We start from the raw sequence: 17,558 nt of genomic DNA on the forward strand, positions 1-17,558 counted from the left end.
CCTCTCATATCTGCTAACCCGCCTTTTTCATATGGCAGCTCTGTGCATGTGTGGCTCTTCTCCTCCAGTTCCACTTGTTGAAAATGAAACCGCGTGCTCCTTCTGTGGATGCGTAGTTCATGTTAGTGGCAGGTGCATGCGACAGACGGCAGCAGCTGTCGAGCATACTCACGTGCCACTTTGCGGGTGCAGCTGGCTCCTAGTGGAGCCAGATCGCGCCTGTGTCGCCCAGGTCCATTTATTTTCATTAAGTAGCATTCAAATCCTCGCCACTCCCCAGAGGGCGCCGTATGTAGTGAAAATTGCTTTTGAGGGACGGGAATTAACTGTAACTGTCACACTTGATTTTATCTGGCCTGCTTGCACTGACCTGCCTCAAATTTAGCAGCAGTGCACCAGAGATTTTCGAGATCTACTTTGCGCATTCGCACTGCCTCTTTTTTAAAGCTTGGCACTGTTGCACTTTTATTAGGCTAGACCTGCTAGCACTGAGTCGGGATGGACTTGCTTAGCCCGACACTTAACCCGCTTCTGTCAGGTTTACATGTAAAGAAGAATTTTTGGGCTGTACAGAAGCGCATGTACAATAAACACGCATCTATTGTCTGTACAGATTCTGCAATGCACTGGCTATCCCATTTTTAGTGCTTATTTGTCCACTTAGCTACAACAACTATCTTGTAATGGCCTCTCAACACAAGGCCAAGTTGCACAATGAGTAGTGCCTGGTGTCCAGCAGGAGGCACAACAGCCTTGACAAAACTTGTATATATCTACACATACAAATCTACGAGCTTGAGCTTGCCTTCAGAGAATGATGCAGCGCTGATTGGTCTTGCAGGTCTGAAAAATGTACCAGGCACGTGAGCCACTTATGCTATTTAGCATGCACCTGCGCAACAATCAACACACGGTGAATGCCTACAACCTGCTACTGTTTGCACCTCTTGCTCTCCTTCTGGTGTTTGTCAGGAATATTCTTATGGCATCACCAACCTTGTTTGAGCATCATATCATTTTCAGAGAGTGCTCTCCAGACCTTGACAGACATTGGAGACTAGTGCTTGTGCCTTTTCTTACCCAGTCTGAAGTTCTGACGTCTCCACTGTTTTACATGCAAGTGAATGCAATTTCCCATGTATGGCAACAGCCTGCTGCTTTGAGAAGCAGCAAAGTGTCGTGCTTCTGAAGACTGCTCCCTACAAATGTGTCTGGATACCGTGTGAGTTTGGCTTTCTGTGATATGTATTGATTCGTGGTCACACCCCATAGTGTTCCTATGAGGTTCCTCACATTGAATCAAATGAACTTTGTGTGACCCTGTAGAAGCAAGGTCCTGCCTTGCTCCACTTAACATTTACAATTCTATCTATTCACAGTGTTAGCTGAGGCTTAAAGCAAGAGCGGGTGCTTGAAAGCAGTTAGAGAAGCCAAAGATAGCACAGAGCTGGTCGAAGCCATTAGCAGAGGCAGGTACAGCGTTTCAACAACCATAACAGGCAGCGTACTAGAAGTGAGGCGTGGTGTAGTGTAGATGAATGCCCCCTACAAAAAGGTTATTACACAAAGTACCCAAAATCACTTTTATTTAGAAAGTCATCCGTTTAATGCCAACTTCTCAAGTTGAGCACAAATCGTGTCTTGCACTAAAAATAAATGTTCTTGAATCCTTTTAAAAGGCAAATTTACACTACACAGAACAACCGTTTATTGTTCTTCTGTTTAACACTAGTCACTTAGTGCCACCTGTATGCAATGGCACCACATTTACTGTAGACCGCGGCTAATCTGCAATGTGTTGGTCCTGAAGCATTTCAAGGTATTGGGCTACAGTAGGTTTGGGCTGGATGACAGTAGTGTGTAGCAATACCTTCTTAAGGATAGCACTGCCACAATTAACACGAAATGCATCTTTCTCATTGCTTTGTCCAACTGTTCCACTCTCCACTTCCAATAGACCACACTGTAGCTACTGCTCGCCAAGTATTTTTTGCATAGTAAGGACATGGCACTGAAGAGGGCAACAATTGGTACTTTTGTGTCTGGCTTTTTTTCTTCAAATACCTAGGCAGCCCAAAAAAAGGCGTAATTGAAGTACAGTACATTTTAGTGGGCACTCTAAAACTCCGAGGCCGGATGTGATGAGGTCTGGGACATGTTCCCACGAGGCCTCGCTTTGCTAGCAGGGAGCAGGGCGTCGCGCCAAAATGTCTGCACGCGACGTGTTCCTGATTCTGAAAAGAGCTGCCACTCCTATTACAATCACGCCTTTATACTTATGCTGCGGGCCGGGACACATTTTTCTTATTTCTCACCTCTAGTCCCAATGTAATCTACGTCATCATCACACATATTGTTGGTGCTTAATGGCGATGCGGACATGACAATGTCTGTTGGTGCTAGTATCGCAGCAACGCTGGTGCCCTCTCTTGTTCAGTAAGGTACCGAGACAGGAGGACACTGCAGGGAAAGGAATCTTAAGGAGTCTGAGCAGGGTGAGTCACCGCAGCACGACTAGCTGAACAGTCAGGCTATGAGCCGTGCTGGTAAAATATCACTAGGGAACATCTGTATATATTGCTGTCCAAACAGTTGCCCAAATGCCGATGTGCAAACAGTTTGTGCCAAGCATAAACAATGCTGTTATTGTCAGTTACAACTTCAGAATGTGGGAGAAGCAATAACTTTGCAGATTAAAAATTGTCATTTGGGCTTGCCATTTATTAAACGGCTCGGAACTGCAGCCACTCATATAAAGAATGCAAACCTGGAGCAACGTTATAATGTGAACGTTGAAGTTGCACAAAACCAAGCTTCCTTATGAATGCAAGTCGTTTGTAATGGAAAGGTAAATATGGCCTTTATAGAATTTCGACACAGAAAAAGCAAAGCAACTCTTTACTTGCAACAGCCACACACACACTTTAATTCCTGTACCTTAATGACATAAATCATTTTCAATGCAACAAAATGCTCTTTGCATTAGTATCAAATATTCCTACTGCCAAGAGTGCAGCATGCATTCACAGCTCCGCTTTTCACACTTCCGTGTTGCTGCGTGCACACCTTGAATGTGCTTCAACTTTGACTGCGGATTTTGGCATCCACAGGTGCCTTGGCCTCCGTTCCAAGACACCTCGCCAAAACGCACACGTGCGTTCTGGCAAGATGGGAGACCGGAGCCTATTGTGGAAGAAATGTACATATTTGCTGGCAAAGCACGGCTGAGCCAAGAGCGTCCAGAAGAAAGTTTTTGACACCAAACCAAAAACTATGAAGTGTTGCCTGATATGATAACTTTGTACTCTGTGTACTGAGACCATCTTACCAGAACCAGTAGTTCCAATGCAATTAAAATCTATGCTAACCACGTAGAATACTAGGAACCAGTTTTCACATTCTTTAATATCAGTTCATTACAAAACATGGATTATGCACCACCTGCTGCAAGAAACCAGTCCAAGGAAGAAAAAAGAAAGCGAGACTATGAAGTGTGTGTCAAATTGAGTGTATCAGTAAGATAGATGTTGAATGAGTAGGATATATATCAATACTTACTTTCAGCAGGCAAGCCTGGCACTGAGCGTCCTGATGCAGTGGAATACACACCACACTGAGAAGTGCACTGGAAGCTACACAAGTCTGCATTCGAGACCTTATGAAGAGAAAACGCCTTTATCAATACTGGAAAAAGGAGCTCTGTTGGGCATTTGTTGGCCAGGCTCTTATTGCTTGACCTCAGCACTTAAGGGCTTTCTACAGGATTGCAAAAAAAGCTATGATAGCTTTTACATCAAAAATATTTATGGTAAACCTTGCATTACAGCATACACTGTGTACATTTCACTTGACAGCTATTGATAGACTGAAAATTGTACAGCGGGTAGCCAAGCTAGAACAAGTCGCATCCAAGAAATCTCGTGCATCTTAAATCACACATTACTGGCATCTTGGGCCACAGGGTTTCAGCAAGGCAATGTATGCAGACTTTCAAACAGTTATCTGGGCTCTTATGAGGATGAACAGCCACTAACTTTATAAGATGGCGGATAACACTGCAGATCAGAACTAATGCAAATATGTAGCTTTCAGATTGTATCAAGCTAATTTATATAGGTAGCAAGGTTCTTTTCATTTTCAGAAAAATGGGCTACAACATTTGCCTAGAATGTGCACACTAATTCCCTTTGAGAGGTGCAGTAGCCAAACAATTTTCCGGACTGCGATAGCTCAGACTGGTGATATATCAGACTTTATTGATGAACTGTCATGCATCTCATAGTTAATGTACAGCTGAAAGCTCGATTTTAGCTTTTACCAAACATAGATGCGAGCAAACGATGCAGTCTTAAACAGTTGAGTCTTAGCCGTCGTGGCTGCCATTACAGTAAACTCGCACGGCTGGGATTACACATTGGGGCGCTTGACCCCACCAATGGCGAAGGAAGCGATGGCACCGAAGTAGCCCGCTTTTGAACTTGCTTATATAGGTTTCCTGTTTGTATGCAAGCAGAGTTGGTAACTTGCGTTGCACTGCATGCCAGCTGCATAAACCGAAGAAATCCTTTCGTTTATATTTTTTTTCAGATACCTTCATATCCCACAAGGCATTGTTGAGGGGAGTGGTACACACAAATAAATAACTGTTACAGGAGACAACGCATACAGTGTAAAAAGTTTTTAAAAATACCGGAAAATATACATAATTCGAAAACTTGAAACATGAAGTGAGTTAAACATGACACAATTAACAAGAAACGCTCAATCACTCAAAAGGAAGCGATACAAATTGGAAAACGCCACCATTAGTACAAATATATTTGCAGGAACACCGGGGGAAAATATACAAGAATTCGCATGATTACGAGGCAAAAGAAATGAAACCACAGCTACAGTAAGCAATATTGTGTTGATAACTTCTTCTTAAATTCATTAAACTCATTGGAAAGTGCAATATCCCCTGGTAATTGGTTCCAGTTCAACGATGTTTTTGGAATGAATGCATTCATGCAGGATTTTTTACGGCAGTGTGTAACGCCAATTTTGCATGGGTGATATAAGCGGGATGAAACATATGTTGGTGGCGTGAGTAATGTATCTTTAAGAGCAGAATTCATGTGGTAAATTTAAAAAAAAACAAACACAGGCGTGATATTTTTCTGCGCGGGGAAAGGGGGTTAGTGACAATGTGTTTTTCATTTCTGTGACGCTGGACGAACTATCGCAGTTACGGAAGATGAAACGTGCTGCTCTGTTCTGTACGGCTTCTATGGCCTCGATAAGAGAGGTAGTGAAAGGGTCCCATACTCAGTTAGCATATTCTAATTTGGAGCGAACAAGCGATTGGTACAGAAGATGTTTAGCAGGTGTCGGGGAAAAGGAAAAATTTCGTTTTAGACATTCAAGCATTGTATTAGCAGACGCGATGATAGAAGTGATATGTGCTTTCATTTCTTTTCATTCATTTCACTTTATTTCCTTAAAGGCGCCTTGACTGGGGTATTACATAAGGGGTGGGAACTGAATAAAAAAAGCATTCTTACAATTGTACATAATTTTTTACCTTTTCAATGAAGTTGAATGAACAGGTCCTGGTAGCAATGTCGCCTGGAAGGCCGTTCCAGTCAGCAGCTGTGCGGAAAAAGAAGGAATTGGCGGAGGTGGGAGTGCGCGAGAGTCGACGAGACGAATGAAAATGATGACTGGTGCGTACTGAAATGCGTGCTGGGGGAGGGAGAATATAAGGAGTTGTGCGCATAGGGCTAATGAAGATTTTATGAAATAAACAGAGGCTGTAAGTGCGACGACGGAATGATGAGGGCGGTAAACCGGATACCATTTTCAAGGCGGAAACGCTTATGTCTTAAGCCTAGGATACGTGAATAAACCTGGCTGCGCGATTTTTCTCGGACTCAAGAGAATTATTGAGATAAGCTTGATGGGGATTCCAGACTGGTGATGCGAATTCCAAGTTTGACCTAACGAACGATTTATATGCTAGTAACTTTACATGTTGACGAGCGGGATGAAGATGTCGCTTTAAGAATCCTCACGTTCTGGTAGCAAATGATATTTTGTTAGTGGACATGCAAACTCCAGGAAGGATCACTAGAAAGTGATACGCCTAAATATTCGTAGGACTTCACTGGTTTATGGACACATCAAAGATTACGCAGGAACGAATAAGAGGATTATGACGGCGGTGGACAGATAAAGCTTGCACTTATGAGGGTTGAGTTCTATTAGCCATTGATTACAAAAGTTCCGGACAGCATTAAGATTACTTTGAAGAAATGCTTGGTTAGCGGGTTTAGTAACTGCACGATAAATTACACAGTCGTCAACAAACATGCGTATATTAGAGGTGAATTGTGATGGAAAATCATTAGCGTATATTAGGAAAAGTAGCGGGCGGAGTACAGATCCCTGAGGAACACCTGACATTACCGGAAGAGAATGAGAGTTTTTATTGTTAACAGAAACAAATTGGGAGCGATTAGATAGGATGGCTTCAAGCCACTTCATTATGTAGGGGTGCAAATTTCACCTGGAAAGTTTTGTCAGTAAGCGTTACTGGGGTACTTTATCGAATATCATTTGTAAAATTTATTAGCGGTATTTCACAAAAAAGCGCTTTCTAAAACCATGCTGGGCACGAGTGAAAAAGGATTGTGACTCAAGAAAGTTCGCTAGGCATGACAAGATGACATGTTCCCTTATCTTGCTAAGAATGCAGGTAAGTGATACTGGCCGATAGGTGAGGAATAGGTGCTTGTTGCCTAATTTATGAAGTGGAACCACCTTAAACAATTCCCAGTCGTCTGAAAGGTCACAACTTTGAAGGAATAGCTCCAATATTTTCGATACTATGATGGAAGAATATGTGTTAGGGTTTTTTTTTAAATTTTAGTGCTGATATTATTGAGACCAGATGAAGAGGATAACTTTAAACGATCTATGATGCTTATTATTCTTTCAAAGTCAAAACTAACGGGATCCATTGGAAGTATGATATTTTAAGTATAGTCTGGTAGTGATGCGCTAAAAGAGACAGAAAATGCATTAGGAAATGGGTAAATAATTACATTAGCACTGTCACTGCTAAGGATGGGATTTGACTGAGAATCCAGCAGAGAGATTGACGGCTGATCTGACCCATTAACAACGTTCCAGAATTTTTTATTATTAGTTAAAAGAAAAGATGGCAGTGCGGAAGTAAATAAATGTTATTTGGCATCTTTTAAAAATATTTATAAGCACTAACCTCGGCTCTTAGCGCTGACCAATGTTCTGATTTTCCCGACGACCTCGCCTTACGTATAACTGCTGTTTTCTCTTCCCAAGGCGTTTTAAGGAACGAGTGAAACGTGAGACGTACCACTAGTCGTGGTGATTTTGCTTGGGGTTTGCAATTCAATTAATTCATGCAGTTTTTTTTAAACATGCACCAGTTCATGTGAACAGACCGTTCGGCACATCCCGGGACGAAATCGTCGAGAAAAAGGTGGAGGCCAAGAATAATTGAAGAAAAACTTGCTTTAGCATATTGGCAAGTGGTTTTCGTTTTATTTGGCGTTTTATTCGACGGTAAATTCAACGTGATGTGCAGTAAACAAAGATCACTCAGCCTGGAAAGTATTTTTTCTCGGAAACAAAATCTGGGGCGCTCCTTAGCAAAACGTCTAATACGTTAGAAATGGTAGCTGTTGTCCTTTTCGGCTGGGTGACCATTTGAGTTAGCGAGAAAGGAGCAGAGGGATTTTTTTGTTTTGGTTACACAACAGGTGGGCTGACAGTGAGTGAGGTGAAAAAACGCGAGATCTCGCAAACACTTGAATGTCTTGGTGATATGATCTGTATCTGGCTGTGCTGCAATCGAGAACTCCTGAAAGAAGGCCACTACTGTCGACGCCGCTGGGGTCACATGGAGACCCACGCACTTTGCACTGTCTATTCACCGTACCACTGCAGTGCTGCCGTTACATTGCCTAGACTATAATGACTAATGTGCTGAGTGCGGGCACCGGATTGGCAACGAATGCAATGCCTGCCTAAGGAGGCCCCTGCAGGTTGCGTGCTCAGCGCTGAATAGTCTGTTGACTGTGTAAATATTTAAGAACTGCTTAGGTATAAAATACAGGCAAGTCTCACAAAAACATAAGATTTTTCAATGCTACACGCACCCGGCTAGAGCAGACAAGCAGTGGGATCTGCGTCACATGCTGCATTCACGGCGGTGAGCACATGCACAATCTAGGATGTGTGATGCAGGGCAGTTTGATGTATTCGTTCATTGAGTGATTGATTGATTGGGGTTTTGTGCGCAAAACCAATGTCATGCTTTTTCTTTAGCCAGACCGCAGTGATTAGCTCTGGGTCAACTTCTACCGCTGGCTATTTTAATGTAAGGAATGCGGGTCTTTTCATCAACACTCGGGACACTCAATCTGCGAGGATTACGCATAGATTATCAGGTACTGTCTGTTCCAATTTATCATGCTTATGTTTGCTCTTGGTTCTGACGCTTGCATTCTACTTCCTTGTTTTTTCACTTTTCTTCCTGAGATTACAACAAATTTATATTATTTGTGATAACAATGCTAACCCCTCCCCCCATAATACCCTCATAACGATTGCCTGGGGAAGGGTAAGAGGGCGTAATCTGAATGAACATGTCTAAGAGAGAGACTACATGTAGTGATGTAGCTTTGGCAGTATGCCTCGCTCTCACTTCTCTTTCCTCTGTATTTTATGTACTTTGGAAAAGGAAATCTTAACAAATAAATCTTAAAACTAAAATAAATTTCTGTTTTTATACTCAAAGCATGCACTGAAGCTTCGCAAGTGCAGTGTTCAAAACATTTGTGAACGAAACTAAGCTTTCCCCAAATATCTCATTCCTGCTAAAACATGAACAAAATCCATAAAGAACTACGTTCCACGCTTATTAAAAGGGCGTCATTACTGTTAGGTGGCTCGAACTGGCACCACTCATTCATAACTGGGTTCACGTTCACTGCCATAATCGGTAGCCAATTAAACACTGCAATTCGCACATGGTTTTCTTTACAAGGTGCCTAAAAGTTCTGCCAGGGCAAGCGGGTTTTCTCTTTTTTTTGCTACATAGCACGTAACATAGTATAGCAGGACCGTCCCTAGTTTTGTCTACCTATCATGTGAACTTTTAGAAAAAGCTGTTCAAGTACTGCACCATACTCGCATCCGTCATCGATGTAAATCGTCTACTGAATCTAGAAAGATTTTTGTCCTGCTTGAGTAGCTTGCTCTGAACAAGGCTTGCAATACACATTGTGAACCGTTGTCTCCATTCGGTGAATTTTGTATAATTTAGACCCGTTATGGAATGGTGACACACGGCAGAAGCATGTCTTGATGCAAACGAAATTATTTTAGTATCTTTAACTCGGAACTAATCATGTTAATGAAAACACCGCTGCACCTAATTTTGACTGCTATGCTTGCATTTTTGGAGCTGATGATGCTTGAGTAGTGAAGTGGGGTGGTTGGCTCACGCCAAAGATCAATGTAAAACAGCACAGAGCAATAATGTGGAGTGATGAGACAAAGCGCAGCCTGTTTGTCTCTTCACGCTGTGTCATCCCTGCGCTCCTTTACATTTATCATGTGTGGAACCTTCAGCAACATGGCACCGAGTAGGTGCATAAGATACAAAATGGCAGGCAGGTTGTGGGAAACAGCCACCATGAATGACATGCCTGAAGTTGAGAGGCGAGCGATAGCGGTCAACCCTGTGACTGACAATGGATGGACGGCGCCTGCTTAGTCGACATCCGCTAGGGGCTTTGCCGTTGTTTATCCTTTTGCTCCACTCTCCTGACATGCAGCACCCTCTGTCGACGGCGCCAGCCTCTCGCACAACAGAGGGCAGGCACTCAGCACACTAATCAGTATACTCCATGCAATATAGTGCTGTGGAATGTGCCATAGAAGAAGAAATTCAAATATAAATTACTTAGTGGTCTTGAATACCATGAGGTTCCTCCACGTATAAAAATGTCTAACGCATCAAAACAATAAAACATGCAAGCAAAAATTTTGTGTTTATAGTCCTTGAAGCACCGCTACTTAAGTGTTGATGCTGCAATGTCACCACCAATTTTATTCAATAGATGAACCCTGCATTCTGAAAGTATTATATACAGTAGGGGGAGGGATAAAACTAAAGTTCATAAACAAGACGAAAAACACAGATTGTGCACAATGTGTAAAAGTTCAAAGAATACTTGTACATCAATTTACAGAAATAGTCTAGAGCCGTCAATACACCAAACGCTAGTGAGAATGGATCTTTAACCATGGTTAGTAGCAAATATGCAGCATATGGCAAGCGGGCCTGTGGCACTGCAGTGAGCGGTAGATTTATGAATTTCATTCATAAATAATAATATGCATGTAAGATGGTGAGGCTCTTGTAATGTAAAACTAGCACTCGCTATCTTGTAAAACGTCTTTGTCTGCATGCTCAGATCCTCAGATTTTACCACAAGGTCATCCTGACCCGCCGCGGTGGCTCAGTGGTTAGGGCGCTCGGCTACTGATCTGGAGATCCCGGGTTCAATCCCGACCGCGGCGGCTGCGTTTTTATGGAGGCTAAACGCTAATACGCCCGTGTGCTGTGCGATGTAAGTGCACGTGGTGGTAAAAACGTTTATTTCCTCTGAAAAGAGGGAGTTACATGGAGGGTGCTCTGGAGTCAGGCTTAGTGCCCTTCCCCTCACAATCACTAGGTGGAGTCCCTAGTACGGGACCCCAGTGGCTTCCGCTGCCGCCATAGCTCGTTCGACCATCGCCTTTTGGGCTTTCAGGTCGCAACAGGCGAGTAGGGTCGCCTCCCAGTCCTCCCGGGTGGGGTTTGGGTTTGGAGTAAAAGCAGGGTTGGAGGGGCACGCCCACACCATGTGGTAGAGGTCCGAGGACCTCTCCCCACAGTGCGGGCACTCCCCGGAGAAGGCAGTGTCAAAGTGCTTTAGCGAGGCCGGGCACATCATGGTGTTCGTGACAAGGCGGAGGAAAAGGCGTTCCTCCGCTCTCGTTAATCCTTTACACGGGTGGGGGTACAGTTTATGTCTATCTTTGTACAATTGCGTTATTTCCTTGTAAGTGTAGGTCGGCGTGGCTTCCGCTACTTCTTCAGAGGAGGCGCGGGACGAGGTTGCCCGGTTAGAGAGCGCGCGGGCGGCTGCATCTGCTGCCTCGTTTTCTCCTAGCCCCGAGTGGGCCGGAGCCCAGACCATGAAGCGGTGGGATGGACCTCCTACGTACGAGCTGTTTTGCAGTAGCCGGTAGGCCAGGTACGGGACCCAGCCCTGTTGGACGTTCCGACACGCCCCTCGCGAGTCGGTTATGATTGTCTTGGAATCGGAGTGTGTTGCCGCTAATGCGATGGCGACTTCCTCTGCTTGAGTGACGCTTCGGGCTTTGAAGGTGAGCCCGTTCACCGTTTTGGACTCGTGGATCACTGCCGCCGTGTACCACCCGCCTTGGTGCGGGCCGGATGCGTCCACGTAGTATACCCCGGGTTTCCTTCCGTAGTGGTGAGCTAAGGCCTCTGCCCTGGCCTTGCGTCTACCCTCGTGGTCGTCCCTGGAAATCTTAATTGGGAGTGGTCTTACGTGCAGGGCGTAACGCCACTCCTGAGAGAGTCTTACTCTCTCCTCGGTTAGAGTCGTGTGTTCTATGTGCAGACGGGCTAAAAGGCGGCGTCCTGACGGCGTTTGCGATAATCGCGTGTATTGACCTGTGAGGTGGGCTTCTCTAAGTTCATCGAAGGAGTTCGTCATACCCAGACCTTGGAGTCTCAGGTTAGATGTGGTTATCGGGAGGTCGAGGGCCTTCTTCGCCATTTTGCGTATTATCACCTCGATGATGTTCTGGTCGTGTTTGTTGAGGTGGAGATAGGGGGTCGAGTGCAGGAGCCTGCTTGTTACAAAGGCATTCGCCAGCCGCAAGGCGTCTTTGCTTCGCAATCCCCCTTTCTTGTTCGAGACTCTGCGGACCATTCGGCCCACCTGATCTCCCACCTTCTTTAGTTTGTCGAGCGTGGTCGTCGCCAGCCGACGCTGGTGGATGAAAAGGCCTAGGACTCTAATTTCTTTTCTTTCGGGTATCGGTTCCGATCCAAGTTTCAATTCTATCTTGTTTGTGCATTTTTTGTTGGGGCGAATGCGCACGAATTCGGATTTTTGAGGGGAGCAATGAAGGCCACTTCTTTTCGCGTACTCCTTCACCACGGTGGCCGCCTCCTGCAGGCTGGCCTCCATTTCACCGAGAGAGCCCTGCGTGGCCCAAATGGAGATGTCGTCCGCGGACAGCGCGTGCTGCACACCCGGGACTTTCTCCAGGTGGACCGGCAGGTTCTTCATTGCCAAGTTGAATAGCAAGGGGGATAGCACCGCTCCCTGTGGCGTCCCTCTCGTGCCTAATAGAAAGGGGCCGTGTTCCGCGTTCTGGATCCTCACGTAGGCCTGTCTGTCCGTGAGGAAGCGTTTTATGTACTCGAAAGCGTTCCTGCCGCATCCAGTCTCTGATAGGTGTGTGAGGATCGCCTCGTGTGTCACATTATCGAAGGCTCCCTTCAGATCTAGGGCCAGCACTATCTTATCCCCGTTCGGATGTTCGATCGGGTTTAGTACCTCCCTGCTGAGCTGCAGCAGGATGTCCTGAGCCGATTTATTTGGCCTGAAGCCGTACATCGAGTCGGCGAAGAATCGCTTGTTTTCTAGGTACTCAGATAGTCTATCTCTGACCATAGCTTCCGTCAGTTTGCCCACGCACGAGGTGAGAGAAATAGGTCTTAGGTTATCCGTATCTATGGCCTTGCCCGCCGTGGGGATGAAAGTTATCAGCGCCGTCTTCCACTCCGTGGGAATTGGACCTTCGCCCATCCAAACCGAATTAAAGTGTTTTAGGAGGGATTCGTATGCGCGGTCCGGAAGATTGGCTAGGAGTTTTACCGAGATCCCGTCCCTTCCTGGCGCGGTCCCGCGTTTCATCCTCGCTAGAGCGGCCTTGAGTTCGTATATTTTGAAAGGTTCGTCCAGCTCAGCATTTTGGGCTCCACTGTATCTGTAAGCTTCTCCCCTTGGACCTTGGGTCGTGCTCAGGTACTGGTCCCGAAGCTTCAGCGCGAGCTGGGCCGTATTTCCTTGAAATGCATGTACCGCTCTCTGCAGGTGCTTCTGCGTCTCGGTGCGCGTCTGGTTGGGATCTATGAGCGCCCGGAAGAGGCGCCACGTGTTTTTGCTAGACATCTGCCTAGCGGCCGCGTTGCACCTACCTACCCAGTTCGCGTCCGCGAGTTGCGCCGCGTACTCCGCCGCTTTTTTAGTGATTGCCGCGATCCGAGCTCTTAGCTTTCGGTTATGCTTCTGTCTACGCCATCTTTTGACCATGCTGCGTCTGGCTGCCCAGAGGTGGAGGAGGTGGGTGTCCACGTCCGTCACCGCCTCTGAGAGGTTTACCTGCGTCTCCGTCGAACGCAGGTTGATCAGCAGCTGTTTTGTCCAGGCTTGATAACCCTGCTCCTGGATGGAGCTTACCTCGTATTCCTTTCTAAATTTCGTCCAGTCCGGCAGCATAGTGTGCCCCGTAGGCCTGGTAAGGGGTTTCGTACGGATCGTTATGGTGATCAGGCAGTGGTCACTACCGAGAGTTTCCTCCGTATTCGTCCACTCCACTCGCCTCGCGTTTTTCGTGAAGGTTAAGTCGGGACACGTGCCCTCTGCACCGAGTTCCCTATCCGCGTGGGGCACGCCGGGTCAGTGTGTAGGGTTAGACCTAACGCGGACGCCGCCGCCGCTAGCTTCCGTCCTCGTACGTTTTCTCGATGATAGCCCCATGAGGGACTCTGTGCGTTGAAATCTCCCATTACTAGTAGCGGGTCTCGTCCTGCTTCACTGATAGCTCTGCTCAGTAGTGCGGAGAAGGTTACGTTTTTTGCTTTAGGTGGGCAGTACACGTTCAGGATGTGTAGCGGCGAATCCTCTTTTTTCAGTGGCAGAAGAGTCACCATCACGTGCGAAAAGCTGGTTTGTAATTCCAGATCTACTAAATTTGCAGTGAAATTTTTGTGCAGAAAGATGCACGTTAGGGGGTCGAGTTGGAACGTTTTGTAGTTTGTGAGGCTCACGTTCCCGCCAGGTTCCTGTACGGCCACTACTGCCGGAGTATGCTCGTACGTAGACAGGTGCATCCTAAGATCCGCTCTCTTAGTCCTCGATTTCAAGCCTCGACTATTCCACTGCGTTAATGTTATGGGACTCTCTTTAGTTTGTCTCGCCATGTTGTATCTGGAGATTGTTGTTATTCTGGAGGGGATATTGCTCCTGGTGGTCTTCCTCCTCGTCCTCGCTCAGCACCCTACGCATCCTGTAGGCTCGGGGATTCTGGAGTCTCCTCGTGTTAGCGTATTTGCGAACCGTCATCGCTTTCGCTATCTGTTGTGAGACTATGGTGGGATGGATTCCTGGACCCTTCTCATCATAGCTTCTAGTTTATTTTCAAGACTAGGTTCTGTGTCGCTTTCCATCGCCTCCTCTTGCTGAGGTGGCTGGGGTTTAGCTAGCGCACTTTCTAGTTTGCTCGTTAGCACCGCGATCTGCGCTTTTAGGGCTGCTATCTGGTTTCGTAGCTCGGTTTCTACTGGGTTGGATGTGGGTGGAGAGGAAGGTTTGGGAGGAGGAAGAGGAGAGGCGGTCCCACTCACCTGCCGCTTCCCGTTCTGGACTATGCTGGCCCAGGTCCTCTTTTGCTTGGGTTGATCAGAAGTCGACTCCCTGCTAGGTGGAGGGGGCGGGGGATTCCCGCTTCCTCCCTTCTTGTTTTTTTTCTTCTGTTTCCTCCTCTTTTTCTCCTGATTGCTGGGTTGTTGCTGCGCGTTCGTGCGAAATTTCGCCGTGCAGTCTCTGGAGTTCGTGGCGTGGTCGCCGCCACACACCGCACATTTTGGTTTGCACACGTGAGGGGACCACACCCCCTGCACAAACGGGGCTAGCGTTCCGCAGAGTCCGCAGTTTTCCTGTATCGGTGTCGGGCAGGTATCTGGCCTATGTCCCACCGTGCCGCACAAATTACACGCTGGTATGGTGCGGCGGTACGTTGCTGCCGGTATGACTTGCGCGGTGTACAATACAGTTCTGGGCTTGTACTTGCCTTCGAAGGTGATTCTGGCTTTGTTCGAAGTTCCGAACTTTCGGATCTCCAGGATGGTGCTTTCTCCGTGAAAGTTTTTCACCTTCCCTCGCAGGGACTCGGTGGTTTCCAGATTGGCCACTGTGATGACTCCGTGAAACACGTTGTCTTCGCTCTGTTTTACGTGCCCGTGCAAACGGAGGTCTGCTCCTTCTTGGATTTTTATCGCAAAGTCCCCGACCAGTTTGTCTGCCGCGTGGATGCTCGACGTGCCCACGATGATCAGGTTTTAGTCCGGGGATATTGTGAAGTGAAAGTTGTCCGCTTCGGCCTCCCCGACTCGTTGTCGGAGGGCTAGGCCGAGCTCACCGTGTTGTAAGTTCTTCAAGCTTGTCGCCGTCAATGGTTTGATGATTAGCACCACATCGTCTGGTCTAAATCTGCAGAGAAACTTGGGTTTCCATGCAGCTTTGACTTGCCTTGGGCCTCCGGCTGCGCGCTCATCGGATGCCTTGTCGGGTTGCGCATGGTGGCCTCCGTGGGCTGACGTGGCCTTCCCTTGCGCGCAGGCTTGGAGTTTCTGGGCTCTTTTTTCAAAAGCCCGGATCACATTAGCGTTGCAGGCTTGGTCCCGACTGGTCTGCGGCACAGATGACCATGCCAAGCCTTCCGGGTCGTAGCCGCGTTGCTGGTTTGCGCTTGCCATGTTGGCCTGGAGCGGCCTCCCCGCCGCCGAACGTCGGCGTTCAGCCTTGAAGCTGCGTCGCGGCGCTATGGTGGATGGGAGGAAAAACGTTAAAAAAGGTCAACAAATCGGCCCACCGGGTTGGGAGTGGTCTCCATGCGTGCCGGCTGACTTGCTGGTCCTGTCAAGTCCAAATTGTCGGGATCCAACGCGCTGGTCAGCCGCCACGGTCGAAAATCGCCGGAGCCGATGTCCCATGCGTTCGCTCGCTACGCGCGCTGGTAGCGCCCCCCCAAGTGCACGTTAATAATTCCCACATGGTCGAAATTAATTCGGAGCCCTCCACTACGCGCACCTTTCTTCCTTAGTTCTTTCACACCCTCATTTATTCCTCCTTTTACGGCGCGGTTCAGGTGTCCAGCGTTATATGAGACAGATACTGCGCTAGTTCTTTTCCGCAAGAAACGAAATTTTATATCACAAGGCCGTCCAATTTATCGCCGCGCTCCAGAACAGCTTCCATGGTATTGGGCTGCATAAATAAATTGTGACGTGCTCACTGTCACTCTACAATAACATGGTGCAGGCGCGTACGTACGAAGATTATTTTAGTTTCATTGAAGTCGGCTTGGACTGTGTTCATTTCATCTGCTTCTTAGGGCTCCATCAAAAAATAAGAAGGAGGGGGGCGCAAAAAAACAGGTATCTGAGGCACAGTGCTTGCAAGCATAACGAAAAGATGGAGTTCTAAATCTGTAGCACGCCTTACCTGGTACTTAGCCAGATATGCCTCCCGTCCTTGATACTGGCATGCAGTAAAGCAGAAGCGCAACACATTAGACAGGGGAACGAAAACTTGTCAAATGGCTTTACCTCTCAACTAGTGAAGACCATGCATGCGAAGGAACTTTGGAGTCAAAGTCCTCCAGCACTTAGAATCGGAACACACAAACCGAAAGCGTGATTTGCGCTGGGCCACTAGAAAAACTGGCAATTACCTTGTTTTTCAAAGTGTGCGCGACACGGCCTGGGTACTTATCGTCTGAGACGACAACACCGGCTAACCAGTCGCTGCGAACGTAGACGTGGCACATGCATTCTGCACAAGAGACGGATTACCGATTAAACCATCATATAGCCATGGACTGCCAGGCCTACCGTTTTCCCGCACCGAAGTCCGAGTCGCTGCCGAGCTTCACGACACCAAGATCTGACTAGAAAAATTGAAGAATTCCGCAACACTGCAACAGATGAAGGTAAATTGTTAGCTCTAGCCAGCGAATGGAAATGTAAAACATTACTTCAGACCCGAAACACCGAGAAACATCTGCGCCCAATTCTGACGCATTGGGTTTTATCAGCCCGGCGCATACGCAACTCGATCACTGGAAGTAACTAAACAAGGACACTTCATGCGCGCTTTTTAATACGACGCTTTTTGTTCGATGCTTGCGGAGGACGGCTATGTCGAATAACTTAACCTTTCTGGCTTATCTCTTGAGTTCTTTTCTTTGGAAAAAGAAGAACCACCAATTGGAGCTTGCGGGAAGAAAACTCGGGAAGCTTCCACTTCACATTTTACTGCTGTTACTGAGATCTGCCATTAATAACGTTTCTTACCTAGTTAGAAAGAAGGCTAAGCAATAGGCGACCTAGCCTGGTTGTTCAAGAACACAACATACATTGTACACGCAAGGCTTTT

At 47.0% G+C, this 17,558-nt stretch overlaps 1 pseudogene; it reads right to left on the bottom strand.

Annotated features, from left to right (window-relative positions):
- Window positions 1-9,606: 9,606 nt before the first annotated feature.
- On the bottom strand, window positions 9,607-17,540 carry LOC144108472 (synaptobrevin homolog YKT6-like; annotated as a pseudogene).
- Window positions 17,541-17,558: the final 18 nt, after the last annotated feature.

This window comes from Amblyomma americanum, chromosome 10, assembly GCF_052857255.1.
Source record: "Amblyomma americanum isolate KBUSLIRL-KWMA chromosome 10, ASM5285725v1, whole genome shotgun sequence".
Classification (NCBI taxonomy): Eukaryota; Metazoa; Arthropoda; class Arachnida; order Ixodida; family Ixodidae; genus Amblyomma; species Amblyomma americanum.